Source organism: Mus caroli, unplaced genomic scaffold (assembly GCF_978045245.1).
Source record: "Mus caroli unplaced genomic scaffold, Mus_caroli_1 scaffold_5, whole genome shotgun sequence".
NCBI classification, from domain to species: Eukaryota; Metazoa; Chordata; class Mammalia; order Rodentia; family Muridae; genus Mus; species Mus caroli.
The window spans coordinates 22,997,080-23,023,934 of record NW_028227260.1 but is presented as its reverse complement, the minus strand read 5'-3'; the positions used below and the strand labels follow the sequence as shown (position 1 = coordinate 23,023,934).

The 26,855-nt window shown below is 35.1% G+C and overlaps 1 protein-coding gene across 2 annotated transcripts in view; it reads left to right on the top strand.

The window, feature by feature from the left end:
- Positions 1-411: 411 nt before the first annotated feature.
- Positions 412-26,855, top strand: part of Htr2c (5-hydroxytryptamine receptor 2C) — a 254,132-nt gene continuing 227,688 nt past the window's right edge. For both annotated transcript variants that reach the window (XM_021153505.2, XM_085837982.1), the window contains exons 1-2: positions 412-958; positions 19,253-19,310. The gene's annotated coding sequence lies outside the window, so the exon portion shown is untranslated. The remainder of the gene's footprint in view (positions 959-19,252; positions 19,311-26,855) is intronic.

Below are 26,855 nucleotides of genomic sequence, written 5' to 3'. Positions count from 1 at the left end.
ATCTGCGTATATCTGTCTCTCTACTTGTCTGTCTCTCCTCTGTGTCTCTCTATTTCTGTGTCTGTCTCTGTCTGTCTGTCTGTCTGTCTCTGCAGTATGTGTTTAAAGTTTAAATCTTTGAGGGTCAATTCTTGAGAATTTCCCCATCCCTTGTCTGGTGCCATGGATGACCTCAGTTTCCCCGAGTCCCTATGCCTTATGAATCAAATTAATCACTTCCCCACCTACGCCACAGCTCAGGGTCCCCTGCCAGCAGATTCCAGACGCACTAAGATTCTGGTCCAAACAGGCCTTGAGCAGTGTAACCCTGAGCACTGATTGGCTCTTCTTCACTCCTCGTGACTCCTCCCCTCATCCCTGGTTTTGCCTAAGAGCCTGGTGCAGCCTCACCAGCTCTGGGTAGGTGCTCTGGTTCTCACCAAGGAAGCTTCCTTGGGTGCACCAGTCTTAATGATTGAGCCCTTGGAGCAGCAAGATTGTTAATCTTGGTTGCTCCTTTGGCCTCTCTATCCCTTACCTTCCTATTACATATGAACTTTTCTTCGTTCTGCACATCGATTGTCGTCGGCGTCGTGGAGATCGTCGTGGTGCTCCGGTGGTGGTCTTCGTCCGCTTAGAATAGTGTAGTTAGTTAGGGGCCTTCAAAGAAGAAAGAAGAAGCGATTGGCGCGGAGATGCTGGAGGTGTCAGTTACTATGCTAGAGTAGGGTAGTAAAACAATTCCAGCCAAACCTTTCCGGGGGCGCAGGTTGCCCACAGGAGGTCGACTTGCCGGCGCTGTCCTTCGCGCCGAGCTCCCTCCATCCTTCTTTCCGTCTTCTGAGAAGCGAGGTTGCGGCGCGCAGCTCAGAGCAGCGCACTGACTGCCGCGGGCTCCGCTGGGCGATTGCAGCCGAGTCCGTTTCTCGTCTAGCTGCCGCCGCGGCGACCTGCCTGGTCTTCCTCCCGGACGCTAGTGGTAAGTTGGAGCCCCCGGGCGGCATTGCTAGCTGAGACCTTAATGATTTGGGCGGAGGATGGGGTAGGGGAGCATGGACAGGTCCCGGATGGTTGCAGCCTGGAGGACCGCACTGGTTCGGGAAGGTGGTAGGGAGCGACTCAGAGCGCTCAAATCGTGGGGTGGTGGGGGTCTCTGGAAGGAGACAAGAACGCAGTTATCTCTAATGCAACCCGATTCTGGAGGAGGTTGGAGGACAGGTTGGAGATGTAGGCGCTAGAGGGAGGCAAGGATGTAGAGACCCTCGCTCTCAGGGAAAGCTGTGAGAGTAAGACTGGGGTGGGGTCTCTAGAAGTAATGGGAGGGGGAGGGAGACAGGGAAGGGTGGGAAGGAGGAGGAGTAAAACTGAACGCGGGGGGTCTCAGGTTGAGGGGTTGGGCTGAGGAGGGTGAAATCCAGTAAGGGGGTGCAAACTGTTCACCTTATTAAGAAATCAGACTCGGAGCAAGTGGGAGGGGGCTCAGGGTTTGAAGTAGTGGGAGCCGGGCTGGGGGGGGGGTTGCAAATGATCTCTATTATGTTCTCGGTGAAACCGACCCTCATTTTCGGCGGGTCTCAGGGAACACACTCATAACTCTGGGAGATAACACACTGCGGATCTGTCTTGGTCTAACAGCTGCTGGCTGAATTTGAACAGCGTTGCTGATGGTCACGTAAGTTTAAGAGGATAGTATAAGGGTATCCAGCAAGCCCTTTTATTAGCTTACCAAAGTCATTTGGTGAAAATTTTATAGTTTTAAAAGGACTGTAGAAAAGTCTCCAAGACTGCCTTTTATCCCGTTCCTTTGCTCAGCTTAACCTGACAAGCAGTGTTTACAGCATACCGCGGAATTGCTAAACATGAACAGGTTGCTGGTTCCTGGTGCGACATAAAGTTCGTCATTGCAAAACATGTCTGTGTGTCTGTTTCTTTTCTGCGCCGAGCCCTTTGCGTCTTGCTTCCTGTTAGATGGTACTAGGTGACTAAGACACTTCACATTGTGGTCTTGAGACCTCTTATTTTAATTGACAGGCACCCCTCCAACAAACACGGCAGGCGACAGTCAGCAGTTAAAGGATATTTACTTTAGTTCAGAATCACTGCTAGTGCTTGACAGGTTCTTCATTAATATTTACCTGTTTAAGGCCCATCCAAGGAAACCTTAGGTGATTCCCTTAATGCATATGCCCCTTACCATATACCTTGTAGATAGTCTAAGCAAGAAAAAATGTCCATTAGGGGAGAGTGGTATTGAACTACAATGTTGCAGAGATGGGGGGGGGCAGAGAAAATGTTGCGCAGTGAGTAATCTCTGCGCTCCCAGTTTGTTGCAGATCCTGACCTCACATAAAAGAGTGGGGAAAAAATGTGAGATCAAGGCAGACTTATAAGTGTGTTCATTAAGAAGTTTATATTTTAAAAAAGTTTATATTTATAATATGCATTCATAGATACATATAAAATTCCTATATGCATATATATGTATATAAAATCATACACTCTGACAAACAAAACATTAATTCAGTACGCATAAATTGTCACCTGGAGTTGTGTATGCATGTAAAAAGAATGAGAAAGAGCAATTAACGTGACCCACAGAAAATTATTTCTTCACTTCTTTTTCAGCATCTCTGTCACACACACACACACACACACACACACACACATGCATACACAATGCACACACACAGGCACACACAATGCACACACACACAAGCACACACACACAGACACCACACACACACAGACACACACAAGCACACACACACCACACACACAGACACACACAAGCACACACACCACACACACACAGACACCACACACACACAGAAACACACAATGCACACACACACATAGGCACACACAATGCACACACACACAAGCACACCACACACACACATACACAAACACACACACTGGCCTTCAAAAGAAATATAATTTGGGGAATCAGGGAGTCATGTATAACACCCAACCCTGCCTTATAGCAGGTAGATCACAGGATATTTAATTATGTTTTTCATTCACTAAACTTGTTTTTCTGATCCTTTGGGAATGTGAAAAAAATATTTGCAATGTACACATAATTTCTCTCCCAATAGCACCTATCATCTACAGAAGCAAGCCCAACTCAAGTCCTGAATCTCAGAAGGTGAATAAGGCTTGAGATTGCAATGTCAAGGTAGGATTTGGTGGTGTTTAGCCAATAAGGACAGGACTTTTTCTATCTGCAAAATGGAGGGAGGGCTGTTAACCCTTTCTTTGTTGCCATTTTGTTTTTTGTTGGTGATGGTGGTGTTTTTTTCCCCTGCCATGTAGAGTTGTTATGGATAACAGCGATGATGTTTTCAGGTAATGACAGGACAGGCTTTGGTGCAGTATGAATTCACAGGAAAAAGAAGAGAGTGATAACTGAAATTTTTGAGAATCTCCTGGATGCCAAGCAGGGTTCAAAAACATTGCTTATATACATTATGTCATAATATCTTCACAGCATCATTATGAATGGAATAGCTTGTCAAATGTTAGTTATTGGCACCAACCAATTTCCTCCTCCGTTTCCAAAGATACTCTTAGAGAGCAAAGCAAGGAAACACAAAGGACTTCTTTGTGCTTACAAGGCTACCTGAGAAGAACATACCTAGTTCTCCAGCAACTAAAATAAAAATGGAAAGACCTGGGCTGCAATAGTGCCCTTGCCTAGCATGTGCAAGGCATTAGGTTCAATCTTCACCATTGCAAAAATCCTCCCTCCCCCCCAATTTTAATCTAGATTCCTGTGACAGTGTGCTACGAATCAACCAAAAATTTAAGAAATATTAGCACTGGCACCCACTGTGACTTACAGAAGACAGTAGATTTTTCTCTCCAAAAAAATAAGCCTTGAAATTCTCGGTTTTTCAGTTTTCTCTGTATTGCTTGGAATTAACTATTAAGAAATATTTCTTAATTTGGCTAATAAATACCCAAACTTCAAGAATGGTCTGAAACCGAAATGAATCCTCAGCATCTTACTGCTTCATTTTGTTTTCTCCAAATAAGAGCTGTGTATGTTTTCAAGTAAAGGAAGCACAAAAACAGACACAATTTAGGGTGGAGATTATCAGCAATCAACATCAAGTATCTTCATCTGCTCTTAAATTTGTCCAAAGCTTGAGACCAAAGGTTGCAGTTTGCTGAGTCCTGCTGCAAAACAATAATTAAGTTCCAGGATCTAATGACTCCTTAGTCTCCAGACTATTTGGTTAGTATCATTAAAGTGTGTCTTGCCACTTCACTTATATAACAGTGAAATCCTTCTGAAACAAGGATATATAGTACTTGTATTGAGATTATTTTAGCAGAGCATCCTTGAAAGCTTACTGTCTAATGAAATTAAATGTTTAGTTAGCTCTTTAGTTAGGTGACTATGAGCCAACTATAAATATTTTACATATTGGGGTTAATAAGATATTATTATAATAAAATAACAATAATTTAATAGTCATATAATCAATTAACCTTAGTTGAGCATTTTGAAACATTTGACCTTGTAATGATGTTAAAAAGATTATCATTTGTCATGATTATAAAAAGCCTATGCTATTTTTCTATGTGTTGTAACTGATAAATTTCAGAAGAAAATCACCAACCATCAGCTTAATGAATGTTCCACAGTTCAATCTATCATTGCCTTCAATCAAACATTTTAAGATTTCTTTAAATACTGAGAACATAGCTGCAGAACAACTTAGTAATCTCCACTTTATACACTCAGCATTAAAACCAACAACAAATTTAAGGTGTTTCATTATTTAACCAGCCACTAGCAGATATTTTAATTCACAGTTGGAATAATATAAATAGGATTTCAAATAAGATGCACAAGAGCTGGAATATCAAGTTTGTGTTCTGCTACTTAGAACCTATCTTCATTTTTCTACTGAGTCCTCCTTCCAGCTATGGTTAAGACTATACCATCTACACTGTCCTAAAGACACTTGCAAGTTACATCACATTTATACATCTAGCAATGTTTAGTATCATTATTAAGGATATTCTGATTCATAGATGGTCAGTTGCATGGTCTAATTTTGAGAAGAACTAGACAAATCTTTTGACCCCAAACTGCCTTCATGGCCCTTTGTATCTCTTAAAATCCTACTTTCAGGAACATTCTTCTGTACTTTTATTTGTGTTCTCTTTTAACCACAAATATCTACTTCAGGGGTCAATAATGTCCTTGCCTATTTAATGAAGCATAACTGTATCCATAGAAATCAGAAAAGTTTGAGAACTGCATTACCTCTCACAACAGCTCCATACTGGTATTTTAAATTTCATACAACAGTGTATCTTTTTGAGTTCATAAATATACATCTCCTAACATCAAGTTCCTCTTGGAACATTTTTAATATTTTCTGAGGAATAAGAAAAGGAGTACATTTCTGGTTCAAATAGTGAAAAAGTGAGCAAAAGAGAATGATTTGAAGTCTCTTAGGAGGCAATGTAAATGCTTGTGGTGGGTAGCTAGGCAAGCCTTAGAGGAAAGAATTTGAATAATGCATTTGGCCTTTTGCAGAAGATGGAGCAGGTGGACTGGTAATGTAGCAGAGTGGGTGGGTCTTGCAAGTTGAATTATTCAGTAGGGACAGACTGTAGGGTGCATGTATTGTGAAAACTGAAACAACTACATACTAGAAAGTCATGTCAACTAATGTCCAGACAAAAATATCATCAGACTAAGTAGCTATGGTTCCCATGTCATTTCACTTTCATGAAAATATATTTCTCCTTTAATGACATTAGTAGCATGACTTTGCTGAAATGGCTTGTGTCCATGTCTTTTAAAACTAGCTCAGAAATCAAGACTCATAAAATGTTTTTCACATACAGCTTCCTACAATCAAAGCATGAAGTACAAGTAATCAGTTATTTCCTCTGAAGAAAATAATAAAAAATGATGATAGTAGTAACTATTATTCATTGTAAGTTGCTGCATAATATATAATACAAATATAGAAGAGGTTTGCCTATGTTTTCTCATTTAAGCCTCACAACTATCCCATGAGGAAGTACTAACCATGGTCTGTATATTGGCTAACTGAGGCATACAAGCAGGTGAAATAATCTGCTAAACTGTAATGAACAAACTTAGGTCTGAAAGCAGGCAGGTCACAATCTAGTGGGCATGTTATTACACAGTAAACTCTGTTGTTTCTGTTTAGGCATTGTTTATAAATATAACTGTTAGGCACTGAACATGTAGATATGGATATGACAATATCATTACTGACAATCTCTCTTAATCCTTAACTGTTGTCAAAGCAATAAAATAGGCATGCAATATTGGATTTAGCTATCAATCTTTAAAAGGCAGATCAAAGAATTTAGAAATAATGGTGCTGGCAGACTGCAAGGTAAGCATCTGAGTGAAAGATAGGTGTGAAGCACAAGGTTTTAACATCAGCATTCAGTAGTAAGGTGATTTTAAAATTGAAGTCTATACAGCAAGACTGTCTCAAAAATAACAAGAGTCAGTCTCAAAAAGGTGGAGAACACAACAAACTTCATAGGAGTTACAGAACTATAATACAAAAAGTGAAATGAGATCAGAGAAATAGTATATATAGAGATAAGACATAAACGGGCTGGGGCTACTACAGCTATGTAGGTTCTATTATATATGGTTTGTACTCTGTCACTTCAAGAAAGACCAACCATTTTGGGTCATTATTTTTAAAAGCTGGGTATTTGAGATTCTAATAGGAAAATTGAAGTTATGGGAGTTCATGACTAATAACAGAATACTGCAAGAAATATTGGAAAATCATTAGAAAATATTGGAAAAGTGTGGTATGGAGCACATCCTACCAAACATTCCTCAGGCCTAAATGGTCTTCCAGGTCTGGTTCATTCCCTGCCTCCTGCAGTAAATTTTTGCCAACTGGCAATTACATATAATGAAACCCTTGCCTAAAATCTGTAATCAATTGGCAAATTTTGATTGATTGTATTGCCAGTCATAGGAATGTAATGTTTTTACCTTTAAGAATGGAAGCATTCATCCCAACTACCTCCCTGGAGATAGTTTAGGATAATTAAAGATTTACAAAGTTTAATTAGATTAGGTAAAGTTCAGTATTAAAACACACAGTGTTATATGCCACTTAACAGTGAAATGTGCACATGGTGTGTGTGTGTGCGTGTGTGTGTGTGTGTGTGTGTGTGTGTGTGTGTGTGTGTGTGTGTGTGTTTAAAGAGAGGGACGAAGTTGACTGCTTGCTAGGAGTAAACATTCTAGCTCTATTCTATAACTTTTGTATTATTTAAAATTTAACCACATAACTCAATGATTTATACTCTTTTTGTGATGTGGGTTGATGGGGAGTCTAATTGTTTTTCTTATCTAATTATAACCTATCAAAGGTTCCTATTCTTAAATTGCTTATAATGTTATAGTTATGAATGTGTTAGGCTTTGTCATTTTACATATTTAAAGATAACTTTATGATTTATAACCAGCTGGGACATAATTCAATTGTTTTTGAATTAGTCATTGACTACTGGAAGTTGAGTAGGCCCATACTTCACATTTTCACATATGATCTAAAGAGCTTCAGAGGAAATGTGATGCTTTTATTCTTGTGTGAAGTACAAAAGATATGGTACTTTTCTAGCAATACTTTAAACCTACAGTTTAAGGGAGGAAAAATGATTAGTTTTATTGATAGTTTTGTTTCCTTATCCTTTCATCACAAATCTTTTAAAAACAATTTCAAGTGGCAAAGAAATGGCAATATATAATATAATTATGCAGTAAAATGATTAATCATTATACCATGATCCTTGCCCTTCCAAATATTATTTAAATAGTCAGTAGAGTAAACTCCTTAGATGGGAAGATTATTTTCCTCTTTTTATTGGGCAACAGTATACATCCATTTTTAAAAATATATCTATTACTGAACTTCACCCAATTTTTAAAATTTTACTTAATTAAATCTATAAAATGTACTGTCATATATATATACATACATATATATATATATATATATGTGTATATATATTCCACATTAGCTATAAGATGAAATAAGAAACCAGTAAGGATTTTGGAATTTCATTGATTATTATTTTAAGGGCTTAGTGTATTTCCAATACTGGTTTAGATGATTGATAAAAGCTAATGTGCATTTTATATTAAATTTCTCAAAAGAAACTAGTACTTAGAAAAGGCTAGTCCATGAAATAACATAGTTTTTCAAGCTATGCTATGGGTAACATTTATTTCTCTTTCTTTTGTTTCCCCCTCAGAATAAATGAGAGGAAAATGAGACTGACCCTTTTTCCTCAAATGCATCACTTTTTTTTTCATTTCCATAGTGATTATAGACTCTTATTGCTAGTTCTTTAGCTATCACTGAAGAAAAATATCTCCTTTCTGCATTTGAGCTCTACACATGCATACTCCAATTTAATCACAATGCGTAAGCAATGCAGAGTATTTACTGGGTTAACAGCAATGACCTGACAAAGTAGGTGTGAAATGCCAAGAATAAGTAGAGTCTCAGGTAAGTTATAAAATCATGAGCTTTGAGAAATGGCAGCAAACTAAGTCTCATTCTTAGTTCATGCAGAAATGTACATTTTTTCCATAAAGAGAGAAGAATAAAGGTATTTTTCTGACTATAAAGCCATGCCTGGCTTTTGCATGCCTGAAATCTGAGTGCTCACAAGGCAAGAGGTTAAAGGCTAGCCTGTGGCACAAGACAAGTTGTTAAGAAGTGTATAGAATGATCTTACCCTGCAAAAATAAACAAAAATAAAATAAGAAATATGCTTAAAATGCAAATGTTTAAAAATTTTTTTATATACAATATAGAAAAAGTCACTGATCACATAAAAAGTATCAAATTTACCATTTTAATTTTACTGAAAATAGACATTGTACTCATTACCTGGCACTTAGTATATTGTGGTTTAGTTTTTGTTCGTTGCTTTTAACTTAATACTTTAATTTTCAGTGATATTAAAGATCCTATAAGCATTGTCTTCTCTATTACATTGAGTACAATCTACATAATCAACTTATATATTCACAGATAAGGATTATACTTTATTCATGTTTATATGGATAGATCATTATATCTTTCTTCAATATGTATTTGCTAAATAGTTAATATATAAAATAAAGGCACTATGGAAAAGTGTTAACCTGAAAAATTAGAGTTAAGTGACATGAAGTTTAGTCCTTTATAAGCCTCTGTATTCTTTGCTGTCCACAGAATAAATTCTAGGCAGCTCAGAGGTAGAGGATTTACCTAGCCTGGATGAAGGTTCTTGTTTCAGTCCTCAGCAGTGGAAGTTAAAAAACGGGGGGGGGGGCAGTTGAGCTGGGTAGTTATTAATATCCCTTCAAATACTACATCCTAAGGAAAACTTCAAAGATTATCTAGTTCTGAAAACTGACTTCAAATAGTAATGCAAAGATAGGAGATTTTTCTGCCTCAGAAAATAATAGCTACAATTTTTCAACCACAAAAGAAATTGTTACACAAGCAAAAACCAGTCTTCACTTCTGTCATTTTCCCATTCAGTGCCCTACATTTGAAATGATTCATCTTTTAAGAGTAAGTGGAAATGCCTTTTGTTTTTCTTTTGTTTCTTGAAGTGAACTTAAGAGATTCTTACTAGTTGGAACAAAACTCACATAATAATGGCTAGTGATCTAAATTCAATGGTAGTATAGCTCCAAACCTTACAAAAGGGAGTTTTCTGATGTCAAAACCCACAATTATACTTTACTGTTAACTGAGTTTGTCACTTACCAACTTTCTTAAGCTATATAAATGTTATTTAAGGAATAATTATTATTGATTACTTTTCTTTCATTGAATTTTTAACCAGATACCCATGGCTGAGTGTGAAGACCTCTGTCTGTAGTCCAAGAACTTGAGAAGGGGAGGCAAAAGCATCAAATGTTCAAGGTCCTCTTTGACTACATAGGATGTTCAATAGCTTAGGCTTCATGAAACACTGTCATAACACACACACACACACACACATTCTAGCCATGTTTTGTTTATATAGCATGATAATATCTTAGGAAGAGAAACTGAAAGTTTTAAAAACCTTTTTAAATTTTGCAACTGTATTACAAACCCACAGAGGTCAAAACGGTAGAAGTTAAAAGAACTGCAATCTTCACACAAAATTATTGCTACAACAGATTGTAGAGCAATTCAGTGATTCATATTGCAACCTCAGAACACAGACAATTCAATGTTATGCATAGTAAAAAAGAAAGAGATATTTTCTCCATTTTGCTATATATTACCTAACAGGTGCATTTATGATATTCATCCTAATATTTATTTTATATTAAATTTATGTTATTATGTATACAGGCACACAAATGCACACACACACACACACACACACTGTTTTATTTTGTGTCCAGATTTCATTTTTCAGGTTTACCTATCATAATGCAGATCAAACTGGCCTCATATTTGTGTTTTCCTAACATTAAATACAGAATTTTGATATTGCCTATGTACACCACTATAACCAGACCGTTTTCTGAATATTTTCTATTTAATGTACTTTTAAAATCAATTTACTATAGGGTTATATGTCAGTCAAAGGACTATACTTATATTCCACACTGCACTTTCCCTACCTTCTACCTAACTTATTTTCTTAACAAAAGCTATATAAAGGTGAAACTGCTTAAAAATAATTACAGAAATAATTATTAGAGGTAGGTCTAATTTTTACACAGTAATGACTTTTACATCTGGTTATAGTATGCCTATATGTTTTCTTATTTGATTTTCAATGTAACTACAAAATAATCAGAGCCATATTATAGCATCAATTATGCGAATGAGAACTTAAAAGTAAATAAGTTTAAATATTGTGTTCATGATGACAAATATAATTGTGCCATCAGATTGAAACAATACACTACCTCCCTTCTATGTTACAGATATTTACACATTTTGCTGCCAATAAATAAATGACACAGTTGAGAAACTGGAGGGGTTGGTGTGTTCTTGGAAGCACAGTGTTTAGCATGTGGATGGCTCTGAGTTTTATCTTCTGAATCATTAAAACAAAAGTTACATAGACATGTGTGTGTGTGTGTGCATTCATGTGTGTACATGAGAGAGACAGAGAGAGACAGAGAGACAGAGAGAGATAGAAACAAAGAGAGAGACAGAGTCAGAGATAGAGACAGAGACAAGGGTAGAACTTACTCTGAACTGATTAAAATAAATGATAAATCTTTGTGTTTCAGCAAAAGAGGAGACACTCATTTAAATGTGATCAAAGGTTATATAAGCACAAAAGATTGATGAGCAATGTGTGTTTGATGAAAAACCCAATAAAATCCAAATCACTTTCTATAGAATGAATTGGGATGTCAGCCACTTCAGTGTAGTTTAGACAAGCTTGCTTTCATTTCCTCCTCTAATTCCCCAAAATGCCTCAATTTATTTTACCTTTTTCTAACTATTAGACTTACCTTGTTCATTTTTACTATGAAATACAAAGCCCATGTAACAGAAGTTGCTTTCATTATTTTACAATGAAATTCTTGACACTATTATAAAATGATGATATAACAAATATACATAATGCTGCCCTGTAGAAGTAAACCTTCCTTTCTTTCTAGAGAAAACTATAAATCATTAGATTATTTTATTCCCAAATCACTTTTCAGTGAAGAATTGAATTCATTAACATCAGTGTTGCCAACTTCCAGGCTAAGTTTAAATTCCATAACTAGAAACTGTCTGGTTGATTAAAGATATTCTTAGATTTAATGGAACACATAGGTAGTTAGTGCCTAAAGGCTTCAAAGGACAAAGACAACCATGGGCACTTGTTCAAAGACAGGCTATTTTTCTATCCATGTGAACTTTCCTGACCCCTACATTGGAAGTTTTCTTTACTGGGGAATATTCTAATCAGAGTGCCTCTGAATTGTTGGGTGACCTTAGACACTGGGAAGAAGAGAAGGAAAGATCATTTGTAGTTTGTTCATGACTCCTATCAAGGCTCCCTTTTGATTCCTATTTTCCTATGAAAACAGTATTCAAATATCTTTCATAATATTTTTAGTGAAGCCGGGCGTGGTGGCGCACGCCTTTAATCCCAGCACTCGGGAGGCAGAGGCAGGCGGATTTCTGAGTTCGAGGCCAGCCTGGTCTACAAAGTGAGTGCCAGGACAGCCAGGGCTATACAGAGAAACCCTGTCTCGAAAAACCAAAAAAAAAAAAAAAAAAAAAAATATTTTTAGTGAATTTGAAGTTGCACTATTTGTGATTATATAAAATGATTTCAAAGTAATCATTCAGTTTTCTCTACTCTGGTAGATCTTAAATTGTGGCAATCAGGTCTCTTGATCTGTTTTAGAAAACATGCAGATTTCTATTACCATCAATGGAGAAATACCTTTTGAAGCCTGATTGTACCTCAGATCAGAAAGCATAACAGAGAATATACCACCTGTTCATAGAGCCATAGAACTGTCAAGCCAGGATTTGATGTCCATTTACTCTGTGCTAAAATCCCTACCATAAAGTATAATGGTAGGCAAAAAAAAAGACAATATGTAAAGAAGTACTAAATAGATGCCATATATACAATTAGAAAAGAGTACCAATTGTGGCAATTTTATTAGACAAAACAAGAGCTGACTTGGAGTGTGAGGCTCACTAGGGCTTGGATTGACACAGAGGATAGAAGGGCAATGTTTTAAAAGTCTATAGTATTCATGTTGTATAACTTTAGAAAAAGTGCAGTATAAACCAGCTAATGGCTGCAACAGTGGCTTTGCCTCACACATATTTAAAACAGTGGTCCACATATACCATCAGATGTTTCTTGGATAGATGAAAATCAGATCTTAGGTTTGCGGAGACAGATTATACCTGCATTCAAAAGGAGCGATTCACACCATACTGATTTTATTGAATTTCAAAACTTTGCAACCTTCTGGTTGTTGATAGAAGGGAACTGAAGTCCAATATTCAAAGCTTTGGGGGAATATTTAGCAATCATATTTATCTTAGGATATTCAAAAGAATTTCTTTATCAACTCCAAGCTTTCTGCTTTACTTTAATTCAGTGGTGCTTAAGGTTTTAGTATCTGAAAGACATCTGACAAAGCACTTTACATATTTCAAGAAACAGAAACAATACCAAGTTCTAACATTGAGGGGTTAGAGTTTGATTCATCACTGGAAGTCCAATATATAAACGATGTATGAAGATTTGGCAAGAAAAGTTCACTGTGCAATTGAGAAAAAGTTTGCAGGGTAGATTAATATTGCTCCAAAGTGCAAAGAAGGAATACAAATTTGAATCGTTTCTGTAGTGCCATTTTTACTACCACATATAAACATATAATGAGTAATCTACTCTTTGATAACTCACAGAGATAACCATGTAGAGAAAACATTTATAGTAATTAATATGTAGACAAAGGAGCATTGTTCCCTGAACATGAACTTATTGATCATATGGTCAAATAGGAATTGAGAACAGTTTAGGCTACTTAAGTGACTCAAGTGGAAATATTAAGTTTTTAATGGATAGAAATTATGAAACTTATTTTTTAACAAATCCTTAAATATTTGAAATATTTGACTGTAAAATGTAATTAAATAATGAATTGTTCATTTGACTCAGTTATAATCAGTTGTTTGAATATAACTGTTAATCCCTAATACCAAAAAAAACTTGTTTTAAGTCTATTTCATATTTTTCCACTCACTTAATGACCAACCACTCATTAAGTACTAAACATTCTAGTAAAACAATAGAATTAAAGTAGTCTCATATTTCAGAGTGACCTCATGTTGCATATAGATTTTTGAAAATGAAAACATGAAATGTAATCTTATGTGTGTGAGCGAGGGAGAGGGAGAGAGATGGGGGCAGTCTAAACATTCAAAAAGGTCAGTGGACATTCTGCGGCCAATTTTCTCTTTCCAGTTCTATTTGGGCTTTAGGGATTGGACTCAGGCTTCCTGCCCTACACTGCAAGCATATTACCACTAAGACATCTTTCTGTCCTGTTATTGATTATGTCTTAAAGATGCCTACCAAGGTTAAAAGTAGGTACTTAATTAATATTTAGTAACATGGATAGCTGTTACTTATTTGTGATGAAGCCATAGAGAGAGTTTTAGGCTCTTAACTCTGAATGCAGGTTCTTTTCCCCCTTGGTCCACTGCCTCTTGAAGGCTATGTGGCTTTTAAAATTGTGACCACATTATACTGTCCTTGAGAATCACATCATGCTTAATAAATTCAGAATGAACAGAAATACATTTGCATTCTTGGCTTCAAAAAGTAGAAATGTAGTACAAATATGTGAATAACTTGAAGACGATGGCTTCTATTATTACTGTCATAAACATAGGAGATACACTTCTGATTGTGTAATATATGCATGCATATTCACAACAGGAATATTATTCAGAAAAGCAGAATCAATTTTGAGGTTTATATTAGATGACTGACAAGTCGATTGGACACATACACTTATTTCTGTTAGTTTTGATGTTTTAATTTGAGCAACTGAGGTCTGAAATAGCTCAAGGCTGGATGCTTACTTTATAAATCACATCTCTTTAAAATGTACAGATGCACGCATGAGTCACTAGCTACAGAAGTTCATCTTTAATCCATTATGTCATTTTCATAAGAAAATAAATCTGTGACCTTCATGTCCCTTTAAAGGCAATGACTGAGCTCCAGTAAAAATATAGTTTTATAAAATGAAATCAGTTTCCTTCTATGTTTATTTTTTCATTCATTTGTATTTGTACCTTTTATCTATGGATGGGTTTGAAACTCTTTTCAAACATTCAGTAGTATATTTTCATATTGATATAGGGGAAATCAAGTCTCCTTTGGGGGTTCTTAGTCTCATTAATAAAAAAATTCAAGAGTGGACTCAGGTAGAAGCACAAATGAAAATGTTACTAGAGTTTAAAAGAAAAATCTCAACCTGTAAAACCACAGCAGTTGCCAAGGGAAGAAAACAGAGAAGCATAGGGGGAAAAAGACCCTGCCCTTTAGGCTGGCATGCTCATCAGATAACTGGCAAACAAACAGCCACATGGCAGGAAGACAGGTTTAGACAAAACACAAGGAAGCCCAAAATGTTGAAGTAAAGGCCCCAAAAGAGATGGAAGAAACAGGAAATAGGAATGGAGAGAGGCTTATCAGTAACCAAGTCATGATTCAAACCCAGCTTTGTCCATCTACAAAGACTGGGCATACATTTTCCATTGCATCTTGAGTGAAAAACAGCCTTCCAGTTCAAACATGTGCCAAATACTCATGCACAAAATACAACAACCACTCAGACCTAACATTGTTCTCCAGGACTGAGTTGGAACACAAGTTAGGTGATAGACATCATATGACAGCTTCTCCAAATGAGGAATGTGTGGGTCCTTGAAGATCTCAGTTCACTTTTAAAAGTGGATGAAGGGCTATTTACTAAGAGCATAAGGATGAAAATTCTATGCAAGATGTTATATATTGGGCAGAGGTCTGTTAACTAAATAAAGTTTTATTCTTGGAATCCAAGGTGGCAACAGTGTTAGGACAATGACTTACTTATCTCTGTGCCTTCTGCCAAAGTAAAGGACACACATACAAAGTGACAATCGAAGTAACAGAGTTTTAGTCTGCCTTTCTTTATCTTGTGCTCCCAAGGAAGGAGTCAATATTTTTTGTTTGTTTGTTTGTTGTTTTGTTTTGTTTTGTTTTAAACAAAAGTAGCTTTAAGTAAAAGTACCTGTCTTGTTCAGGGATGATGTTGGCTCAAGGGTAAAGCACTTGCTCATAAGTGTGAGGACCAAAGTTCAAAACCCAGCAAATATTTAAAAATATAAGTCTGATGGCATGAGTTTGATCTCATATTTCATTGCAGAAGGAGAGAACCAACTACTGAAAGCTGTCTGACTTCCACATGTGCACTCTGTCATATGCCTGACAATACACATACATCACATACACATAAAGATGATGAAAATAATATAGTGATAATAATGATGGTGATATTGATAATGACCTTTTAACACTCTTGCAAGTATCACTGACAGTCCATTCTATTGACATCTGTTCATCTTGACAATGAATGATAGAGCATGTTTAAAAAGGCAATATCAAATTAAGATAACAAAGACTGCGATTTTAAAGACTGGCTGGAAACTTGAAGTGAAAGTTCCAGAAAAATTAAGGTAACAATACAACACAATAAAGCAGAAGATTGTAAGTACCATGTCGTTTAAATAACACTCAGTAAAAGGGGAACAAAATTGTTTTGAAAAGTGTGGAAGAAACAGAGAAAGTCAGAACCTCTTTATTCTAGAATTTATAGCAACTATGGAACTGGAAGAAACCAGAGTGTGAGAGTTTGGAACATGTTTTTGAGGATGATAAACGCTTACATATATTTTGTACCTATGTGGAGGTGCCTGCCACACAGATGCAAGCAAAACTAACTAGCTTTAAAATGAGAACGTTTTTAATCACATAGTTACCATACTTCTTTAAAAATTCATTGAAAACCCAAATAAGCAGGGAATGGAAACACACACCTCCATTTCACCTGTGCTGTTACTTCAGTCCTTTCTTTTTAAATGAATATGATAATCTGCGACTACTCAGAGAAGTACATTCAGTTCTTTTGTGATGCTAGTATCCACTGGCTCAAGCCTCAGTGTTGACGTTTTAATGATGACTGAGCTTAAGATAGGCATGTTTTTGGTAGGTACTTGAAAAACCTGTTTCAAGTTTTGAAAATCAATTATTTCAACTGGAACTTCTGTTTAGACTTCACTGTCTTCTTAGGAGTTTTAAAAGACAATTTTGAATTGAAACTAACTATGCTTTTGTAATAGCTTTATTAGTGTAGGCTAGGAACAAAAGAGCAACAATTTGTGTAAGGTTTAATAAAAATGTGTTAAAAAACCACAGGTCGTGACAAATGCAATAATATCACACTTGGAAAACTTTAAAACTGAGTGCTCTAAGACATGCATTTGTATTAATATGTAGAACACAGCAGTGCTCAAGACCATCTTGCTATCTTGAATCACTGCCCCACAAAAAGAGAGAATCAAATTTATTGTGGGACTTTAAAATTGTAACAGTTCAATAAGGTAAGAAAAGATTAAAGACTTGAACTGATAATATATGTATCTAAAATTCACAACTGGCTCATGGGGAAAAGATATCTTCATAGATGAAAATAATGCCATAAATAAGGCTTTGAGCCATGAGCTGGAGAGCACAGTGGAGTTTCCCTGTAATGGGAGACAGATATATGAAAATTGCCATAAATTTGAGGCCAGCCTGAGCTACATTCAAACAACAATAACAAAGGAAAGAAAAAATAAATATCATAATTAGGCTGGAAGGACAAACTTAGAAAAGAGTTAATTTTATAGTGAAGGAAGGTCTCCTTGGGCGTGGTGGCGCACACCTTTAATCCCAGCACTCGGGAGGCAGAGGCAGGCGGATTTCTGAGTTCGAGGCCAACCTGGTCTACAAAGTGAGTGCCAGGACAGCCAGGGCTACACAGAGAAACCCTGTCTCGAAAAACCAAAAAAAAACAAAAAACAAAAAACCAGAATTAACATTTTAAAACTCAACTTGAAAACATAAGGCACATCAGAAAAATTGTTTTACTTGTCAAGTTTCAGAGAAATCTGTCTATATAAAAAAACTACCAGATTCAATTTTTTTTTCCATGAAGGAACAGAAATGCTTCATTATCAGATTATCTCAATCTCCTCATGTGAGGGAAAACCTGAAATAAACAAATCCTAACAGTGACTTCAGAGCACACATTGTTCTGACTGCAGTAGTCATGCATGACCACTAGAGGGCCGCAATCTCATTTCCTGCACTTCTGTGGTCATAACATAATACATTCCCTCTAAGGGTACTGGATAATTAGGTAAAATTAATTTAACCTGGAGCCGCAACGGGTAAGAGTAGATTATTGCAGTGTAGTCACATGACATGCTTTGTTGCAATGCAATCTATAATTTGCTTCATGTAAATCGATAACGGCATTGACAAATACTTCTTCACTCAACATAGACTTTTACCAGAAGTTGAAAATGGCTAGTGATTTTGGATAGCTGCTTCCTGAAATGTGCTAAAGAGAGAAGCTTTATGCATCTTTCCACAAAGAAAACTTATTTATTATAAGCACTTTAACGCTTCCATACAACAAAATCATGATGTTGAACATTTATTCTTCGCAGTCTTCACAATGAATCTCTGCACGAACTAAAGTGGCAAAAAGGCGCTTCTGCAGATTTATGAATATTAAATGTTTTAAAAATTAATTTAGATAACAGAGAAAAGATTTAATCAAGTTGTTTCTCTCTTATTTGAATTCACAACTACATTAGTTTATTGTCATAAGAAATCAAAAATATAGTAGGTTCTTTGTATAATGAATTCTAACTTAGATAATATGAAATAAAATCACATCAAATTATTCAAATTGTGCCTTTAAAATTCAACATATACATATTTGATATTATGCCGTTCAAGTCAACTTATGTTGATAGGCGTATGAATAAAATTAATTTATTAATCTAAATTACAGAATGTTTTCTATATATTTTTCATAATCTTAATGGTGTTTACTTAACTCCATTTTACTTAGCTCAGCAGAAATATTAACCTTGTATTTTAAGGAGATACCTGTATTTGGAACATATTGGACATGTTTGGAGTGGTTGTGGAATACATTTTTGTTTAAAATAAGAAAGTAACATTATTGAAAGTTTGTTTGTCCTACTATAAAAATTGTACCTAATGGTTGCTTTTAACTTGTTTTTGCATTACAAAATAAATAGTTACAGAGATGATACTGTTATGACAAGTGACATTAAAATGATAATTGTCAAGTGCTATTTCCCTTCCCAATGGCTAAAGACTTCTAATTAGAGCTCTGGAAATTGTCTTACTTATAATAACGGTTCAACTTAACATCTGGTATAGAATTTTGCTGATTCATTTAGAACAAAGAATTCACATGTGATTTCTTCTTTAGCAGAAGGTGGACCCTCTGAACTAACACTTTATTTTGTAATACTTGAGCTACGATTTCCACGTGCAGTTTGGGGATAGCATACCTAGTACCATTCAGTCAGGCTTTATCTAAGAAAGTAGCATAGGCGCCTTGACTAAAGCCTTACTTACATAATTCTGAATGTATTTTTTTTTTCATGTTTACTTTTAGGGTTGTCGCCTAATACCTGCAAGCATAGGCCAATGAACACCTTCTTTCCAAATTAATTGTAAGTATACACATAAGCATGGCCTGAGACTTTCATTTTGGATCAATGTTTAACTATTATATATAGGTGATTACAAATAATTTGAAAACTTAGGGCTGTACACAAACTGCTAAATATATATCACTAATGGCTTACCACATCTGAAAAACATAATTTGTTGAAAAAATACTTTAATGTAACCTAAAACATTCAAATTAAGTTTTATCAAATTATGTGTGACACAGATACCCTCACCAAGTTTCAAAATACTATCTCAAATTTGTGGTAAGTAAATATAAAATAAAATTATATACTGGGAAATTTTGGTCAATGATGAAAATCCATGATCACTTGATTTCCCCTTATAGTGACAAACTCATAGCTGCGCTTTGAAATTAGGAGATCTGGCTAACATTTCCTGATAGTAATTTTAGAAAGCAAAGCTCATTAAATATTCTTCATAGATGAGGCCGGGGTATAGCTCAGTGCTAGAATAATTGACTGGCAATGAGAATAATGTGTGCTCCATTCCCAGTACCAAAATAAAATAATAATTATTATTATTAATTATCATCATCAGCTTCTCATAGCAAGTATAAGGAAGATGAGAACCTTTGTTATCACTCACAAATTCTGAAAACCAGTAAAGACAACCTTGCACAAGAGACTGAAGGTAGAGAATGGTAGCAGGTTGAGGTGGTGTGTGCCTTTAATCGCAGCACTTGAGAGGCAGTAGCAAATGAATTTCTGAGGTCCAGGTCAATCAGGTCTACAGATCCAGTTCCAGGACGACCAGGTTTACACAGAGAAACCTTGTCTTGGAAAAAGTAGGAGAGTGAGAGAGAGAGAGAGAGAGAGAGAGAGAGAGAGAGAGAGAGAGAGAGAGAGAGAAGAGAGAAGAGAGAAGAGAGGAGAGAGGAGAAAGGAGAATGGTTAATTAAATTAGATTAGTCTTCTCACAGTCCTATTTACATAGTTAATATCACAAAATGAACTTACAATAGAAGTTTTGGGGGAAGAATAGATGATTGTGGAATCTAATCCATAATTATAGGGGTATTTGATAGAGGTGTTTTAGTAGAGTGTTAATATATAATTATGTAAAAACAATAACATGTACAAAAATAAAATGAAAAATGAAAGCCTATCCAAACTTAAAAGATATTAAGAAGGAAATAAAGTTGGAAATGAGGATGTCTGCATAACTGATGATGAAAAAATAATTGAAAGAAAGAAGACATCAGTGACTTTTTTTCCAGCAAACCGGGTATATAATATGGCTACATTAAAATGTGTGTGGTAGTCAAAAAACCAACCTCAAACTGTTCTGCCAGGTTAGTAAACATATCTTTATTTGATGTGATGGCAATCATAACACTTCTTGTTAATGTATATTAAAAAGGTTTTATTACTCTTTCACTATTTTTCCATGTGGTGCAAAAATAAATCCTTACAGGAAATTCAAAGGGTATACATTATAAAATTGTGAAGTGCTGCAGTATGAGGAATCTCACTGTAAGTCGATGAACATTGAAATGTACTGCAGATGTTTTCATTGTGTTGGTAAAATAGGTTAACATGGATGTCCAGGTAAGATTATATGGTATTCACACAAGGTCATCTCATATTGATCACCAGCATTACAAGCCCTGTCCAGTGATAAACACCAAGGTCAGTCTTACCACAATGTGAAGTCAGCCAATTCTACCTTTGCTCTGACCTTTTAGTAGTACTCTTCTGTCTGTGGCAAATCATCTTCTCTCTACCTCTTTATACCAAGTATCTACTACTCCACTGCAAGTGTTTTCTATTTTGCTCCCTAGACTTCTGCTGACAATTGGGTTTTATTCAGCTATAAGAAAAAAAAATGATATGTAAATTTAATGTAAAGTAGTAAGAACTGACATGTTCTATCTCATTTCTCCAAAACTTGAATCCTCCAAAGAGCTCAAAGGCAAAATTTAGCTTCAAATCCACATTATTTTATAAAGTTTTGGCTTACTTTACTTTCTCAAACATCTCAACCTTGCTGGAGCACCTCAGAGACTTGAAAACTGTATTTCCACCCACCTACAAAAATGGTTGAAAACTAGTTTGTTGCAATGGTGTAGCTAATATTCTTAATATACTAATATTCGCTGTATACTGATGAGCATCAAAAGAGCTGTTGTAATACCTATATACCTATACACCTACAAGGATTTTCTTTTTCTTTTGCTGGGAAAGCACACTAGTAACAGGACTTTTGAGTTTCTCTAACTATTTTAAAATATATAAGAATCAATAATTTTTACAAAATAAACCTAGGTTCATGTGATTTGTTTCAACTAGCCTCCAAAGTTTGTAATAACTTCTTTATAGCTCTACAGAATCAAACACAGAGATATGATGTATACATATGCACATACATATACATATATAATCCCGGAGGTAATGGTTTGGTTGATGGTATTCAAAATCTTTTTTTAAAAAATGGCTAATTTTCAATTGGCCAGCTGTGTTCCTCCTGAACAGGATAAAACTTGCAATACTAGTAAGTATTTAAGGTAAACGCTGTTTAAGTTGTTTTTATCTGTAACATGATAAGATCAGTGAAGGTTCTTTCCCTGAACAGTTCATGAAGTGAAGAGCACCAACACATTTATACTTATCATTCTTTTTGACACTTGTATTAAAAATTAAAGAACTTTCATTTTTAACTATGTGGACTTACGATGTTAAAAATAAATTCAATATTTCTTATTGTAGAGTTTTATTATTTTACTATGCATTATGTCATAATGTCTTTTTCAAAAGTATTTAAATATTTAAATTTCTTGTACTTTATCATGTTTACATATATTATATTTTATAAAATTTTTACTCTTCAACTCCACTTGGATAAGTTAATATATATTATATATAATTATATATATATATATATATATATATATATATATATATATATAAAAGCAGAGAGGTGTGAAGAAATGAGTGGGATATCATTATGTTCTATGTTGATGACACATTTGTATCACAATAAAAACATAGGGTATTTCATGTAATACATACTCAATAACCAGTATCACAATAGTTATGAAAGATATGATAAAATAACAATGATAAAATAGTACCTCTAGAAGAGAAATATTCAATCAAGTATAGTTTTTAAAAAGTTTACATGCATAGTGTATTTTAAGCATGGGTAAGTTTAAAGCTTTCTATTCTGGCATTGTATATATTATTTACTTTTATTGATAATCTAAATTGTAAGTCATCTTAACTTACACTAAGTTAAACTCAAAAGATTGTCTTGATTGTGCTTGTCTAGAAATTTAAAATACTTCTTGTTGCCCAATAACTGTGTAGAAATATAATTATATATAATTAAATGAATGTAGTCTAAATGAGCTAACTAGAAATTTTAAAACTGTGAACATTATGGATACACTTTTATTTGAACTAGCCTGTGGCAAAAGCTGGCAAGACTAACATGACAGTTTAAAACATATATGTTATTTTTTAAAAAAAAAAGTTTCACCATCTGCAAAATAAGTGAAAGTTACAAAGTTTTGAAAGGTAAGTAGCCAGTTTGTAATAACTTTAATGACTGCAAAAAAAAAGTTAGTGAATACATGCATGTAAATAGATTTCTTGATCAAAGAGTTCATCACACAAACATATCAATACTAAATTTTATTATTTTAAAATATTAGGTCTTAAATACATGTAATGCAGTTAATAAAGCACAGAGATTTTGGTTTTGTTTCCAGAAATGCATACTAGGCACTCTAGAAATGAGGCAAGTGTCTCATGGTTTCATGGCTAACTCTTCCTACATAAACAGTTTGGAGCCAAACAGAAAACAGAACAGAACAAAAGCATCAGAGACAACTCTAGTTTGGAGCTATTTAATTTTACATCATTTTCTTAATTTTATTTCTGTCCAATTGAATTGACCTTCAGTATTTTGCAATATTCTAAATTTGTCTTAAATTTAATGTATCTGTTCTGATTCATGCATTTTGTGATCCTAGTCACCTTTCCTCTTTATTTTAAAACTATTGAATTTTTGACAAACTATTTCAGTACAGCATAATGAACAATAGTCCTTTGTTTCTGGCACCATGCTGTGGCTACAATAATCTGGGGGATACTGACTCAATAGGTTTAGTGACATTAAACTCTATGTTTCTAACAAGCTCCTAAGTTTCCATGAACTAAATTTGAACCAAGGTCAGAAAGTAAGAGTCAATAACTTTTCCTAATCCATACTTTGGATGTTGGGAACCATGTGGACTCTCACAGATTAGCTTTGCCTTTAAAGCTCAGAGATGTTCACAGACAGCATACAGTTAGAGCTAGGCCCAAATAATAACCCCATGAACAGTACACTGAAATCTGAATACTTATAACCTTTCCACATCACTCCATATTATTGACATTTGATTATTTTTTCAACTGAATACAAATTGAATCCGATTTTTGGCTTCTGCATCAAAGCAGTCTATGGTTAATTTGCAGTTCTCCCTACTGGAGCAACAATTACTAACAAATATTGGCCCCACAGTTTAGTGGGTAGTATGAGAAAGATGAGCTCAGCAGAAATGTAACAGTTAAGTTAGGACTTGAAGATGTAAGGATTTTCTAGGCAAGTACCTAACAATGAAAAGAGAAAAAGAAGTAAAGAACATTGCTATATTTAGAGAAAATAAAGCATCAACTATAAGTGAGAAAAGTAAGCTCTTCTTGGGCCGAGAAGGTTCAATGAGGTGGGAATTCCTCCATATGAACATTGAAATAGCTTAAAATTTGAATGAGTGGTGGTATCAGGTAAGCATGGCGAGTGAACAGTAGGGAATGCTATTAAATTCTGCATTTTGGAATTTCAGCAAAGGACTGGTTTGTCATGAAGAGAGAAAGGGGTCAGAAATGATTGAGGCACTACAATAGAAAGGTCAGGCTTTACAAGTGGCTGCAAACTCTTCAGAAGTCAAAGCTTTGTGGAAGCATTTGTAGAAATCATCTGAGTTGGAAACTTCATTGTTGATGTGTGAAAGGAACATTGAATTCAGAGGCAGAGCAAGCCTTTAAAGTCAGTTTTCCCATTGTTAGGAAGCACACAGCAGATTGAAAGAGGGGTCTCTAAGAACAAAGAAGTGAGGACTTTAGAAGGCGATCTCTACAAATGTTCAAGGGGCTGCCAGACATTGCTGATGAGCTAAGTGAAAGAGGAGCCTGTGGGTTTGGTAGGTTTTTCTGTTCATTCCTTGATGATAGTAGTGGGCTAAGATGATGAGATGCGTTCATGCAAAAATGCACAGTATTGATCTGAAAGGGAAGAAGAAATAGTGAAGCCATATATTCATTACTGTGACCTGGGAACACATATTCAAATACGGTATTCCAGTAGATTAACAATTTCAAAAAGTTGTTATAGTAACAAAAGAAAGTCATTAGTCAAACTCTTTTCAAATACCCCAGGTAGGTGGGCTATAGGCAAGTGAAGCATTTCTTTCTCTAGTCCTCGGATATTATTTAATGACTTTCTTCACTTTTGAATTAGTAGAAGTTAGAGTTCTGTTCATATATTCCACCAGGTTTGCCCAATAGTTACAACATGTTAAGTAACACACAGAGGAAGGGAATTTAAAAAATGCTATTCACAGGAACAAGAGAACCAAAGATAACTTCCTTCTGGAAATGCATCATTCTAACCCCCACACAGCATCAACGTTCTCACCATCCAATATATGCATGCGGAATGTTCGAAATAGGTATAACTTCATTTGGGGAAATTTAGTTCATAGATACTTCATAAGAACCCCAGAGTTAGAAATACGAAAAACAGAATATCAAATAGAAAATTAACATATTTCGTAATTTTTTCTGGATTCCTCTCTGCATCTCTTCCCATTTCCTATCTCATGCAACTTTCCCCACTTTCAGTCACTTTACCCAAGTGATTCCAAGGTCTGTGTTACTGAACTGCTAAAGGGAATTAAAAACTTACAGAGAACCTACTATACACACTATTAAAAAATCATTTCAATGCTATAACAAATGGCGAAATTTATTCCTGCTTAACCTACAAAGATAGGAAAACCTGACCTATCCTAGCCAGCAGCTGTAGGTTATAAATAAAATGTGAAGAATCTCAACTCTTCTTCATTGGAAAAATTCTAGATTTCCTGCCAGTTAATATAAGAAATATTTTCCTCCAGGTTTGTTCATCAAGCCAAAACAAATTGCCTAAAACCTTAGGTAGAAAATTTGAGACTGCTTGTTCTGTTCTAATTTTGTTTTGAAATAGGGACTTACTGTACCCAGGACAGCCTTGAGCATTGCTTAGTCCTCAAACTTCAGCCTCCTTAATGCTTACAATTACAGCCATGAGCCACATGACCAACTTAATTGATTTTAGTGATGAAAGGAAAGCTATCACGGTTATATAAAAATTATCAAGAATAGCAAATATAGGCATAGGAAATAACAGAGTTGCTTGTTTGGTGTGTGTCTGTTTGTTAAGTGTTTGTCTCACTTAAAGGACAGATGACAAAAGTCTATCATCAAGTGAATTGTGGTATTCTGCAGAGATATAATATAAACTATGTCACTGTCAGGCATGATGTTGGATAAGTGCTATTTCCTCCAAATTTCATAACATTGTAATTAAACTAGTTTTATTACCAATGATTAATGCACTGCTCCACTAGACTTGCTTAATGAAATCAGTTCACATAAACTCAGTAGCATTAATTATCAAATACATTCTGGTTACAAACCAGATAAGTAACATTATTTCCTTTCTACCATTATAACTATTATAATTTGCTGCATCCAAACTTCTAACACTGCTCTGCAAGGTGACAAAGTGTGTAAACATGCTTACTGTGGACACTGATGACCTGACTTGCATCCACAAGGTGTACCCAAGCTCCACACACACATATTGTGGTATACACATACACCTGGTTTTTAGAAGAGTTCAGAAATTTGTCAAGCCCAATTACCTTAACTATCATGTGGAATTCAGTATAACATAAGTATGTCATAGAAATATCATAAACGGAACTTCTTGAACTTTTTAACTTATAATAATTACCATTTGGTAATTATTAAAACCCCTATGCATATTCTTGAAAAATACATTTTACTTATAAATAAGGTCAAACCAGATGGCTGATGTTTCTGGCTACTTAGTGGAAAAGGAACATGGTGTTTGTAGCCAGAATACAGTACTTGTCCACAAAATGGCATAGTTTCGAATGCTTGTAAAATGCAACACTTGTCTGAAACTTTCTGAAATTTTTGTTTGTTTGTTGTTTGTTGTTTTTTAATACCGGCATTCCTTTCTTTTCTCTTGTTCTTGAAGCTTGCCCCTTTAAGATTTCAACAGATGGTTCTTAATATTTTTAGATTTAATAAAAATAATATTCAAACTATTATTGAGTCTACAAATTTAGTAGGGTCCCAACTGAAAAGTTGTCTTTTAACAGCTTAAGCAATGTTTATGCACAGCAAGAAAGTGTCCAGTAAATGTTTTTAATCAATGTTAGATGAAGGTTAATGAATTACTCATTTCCA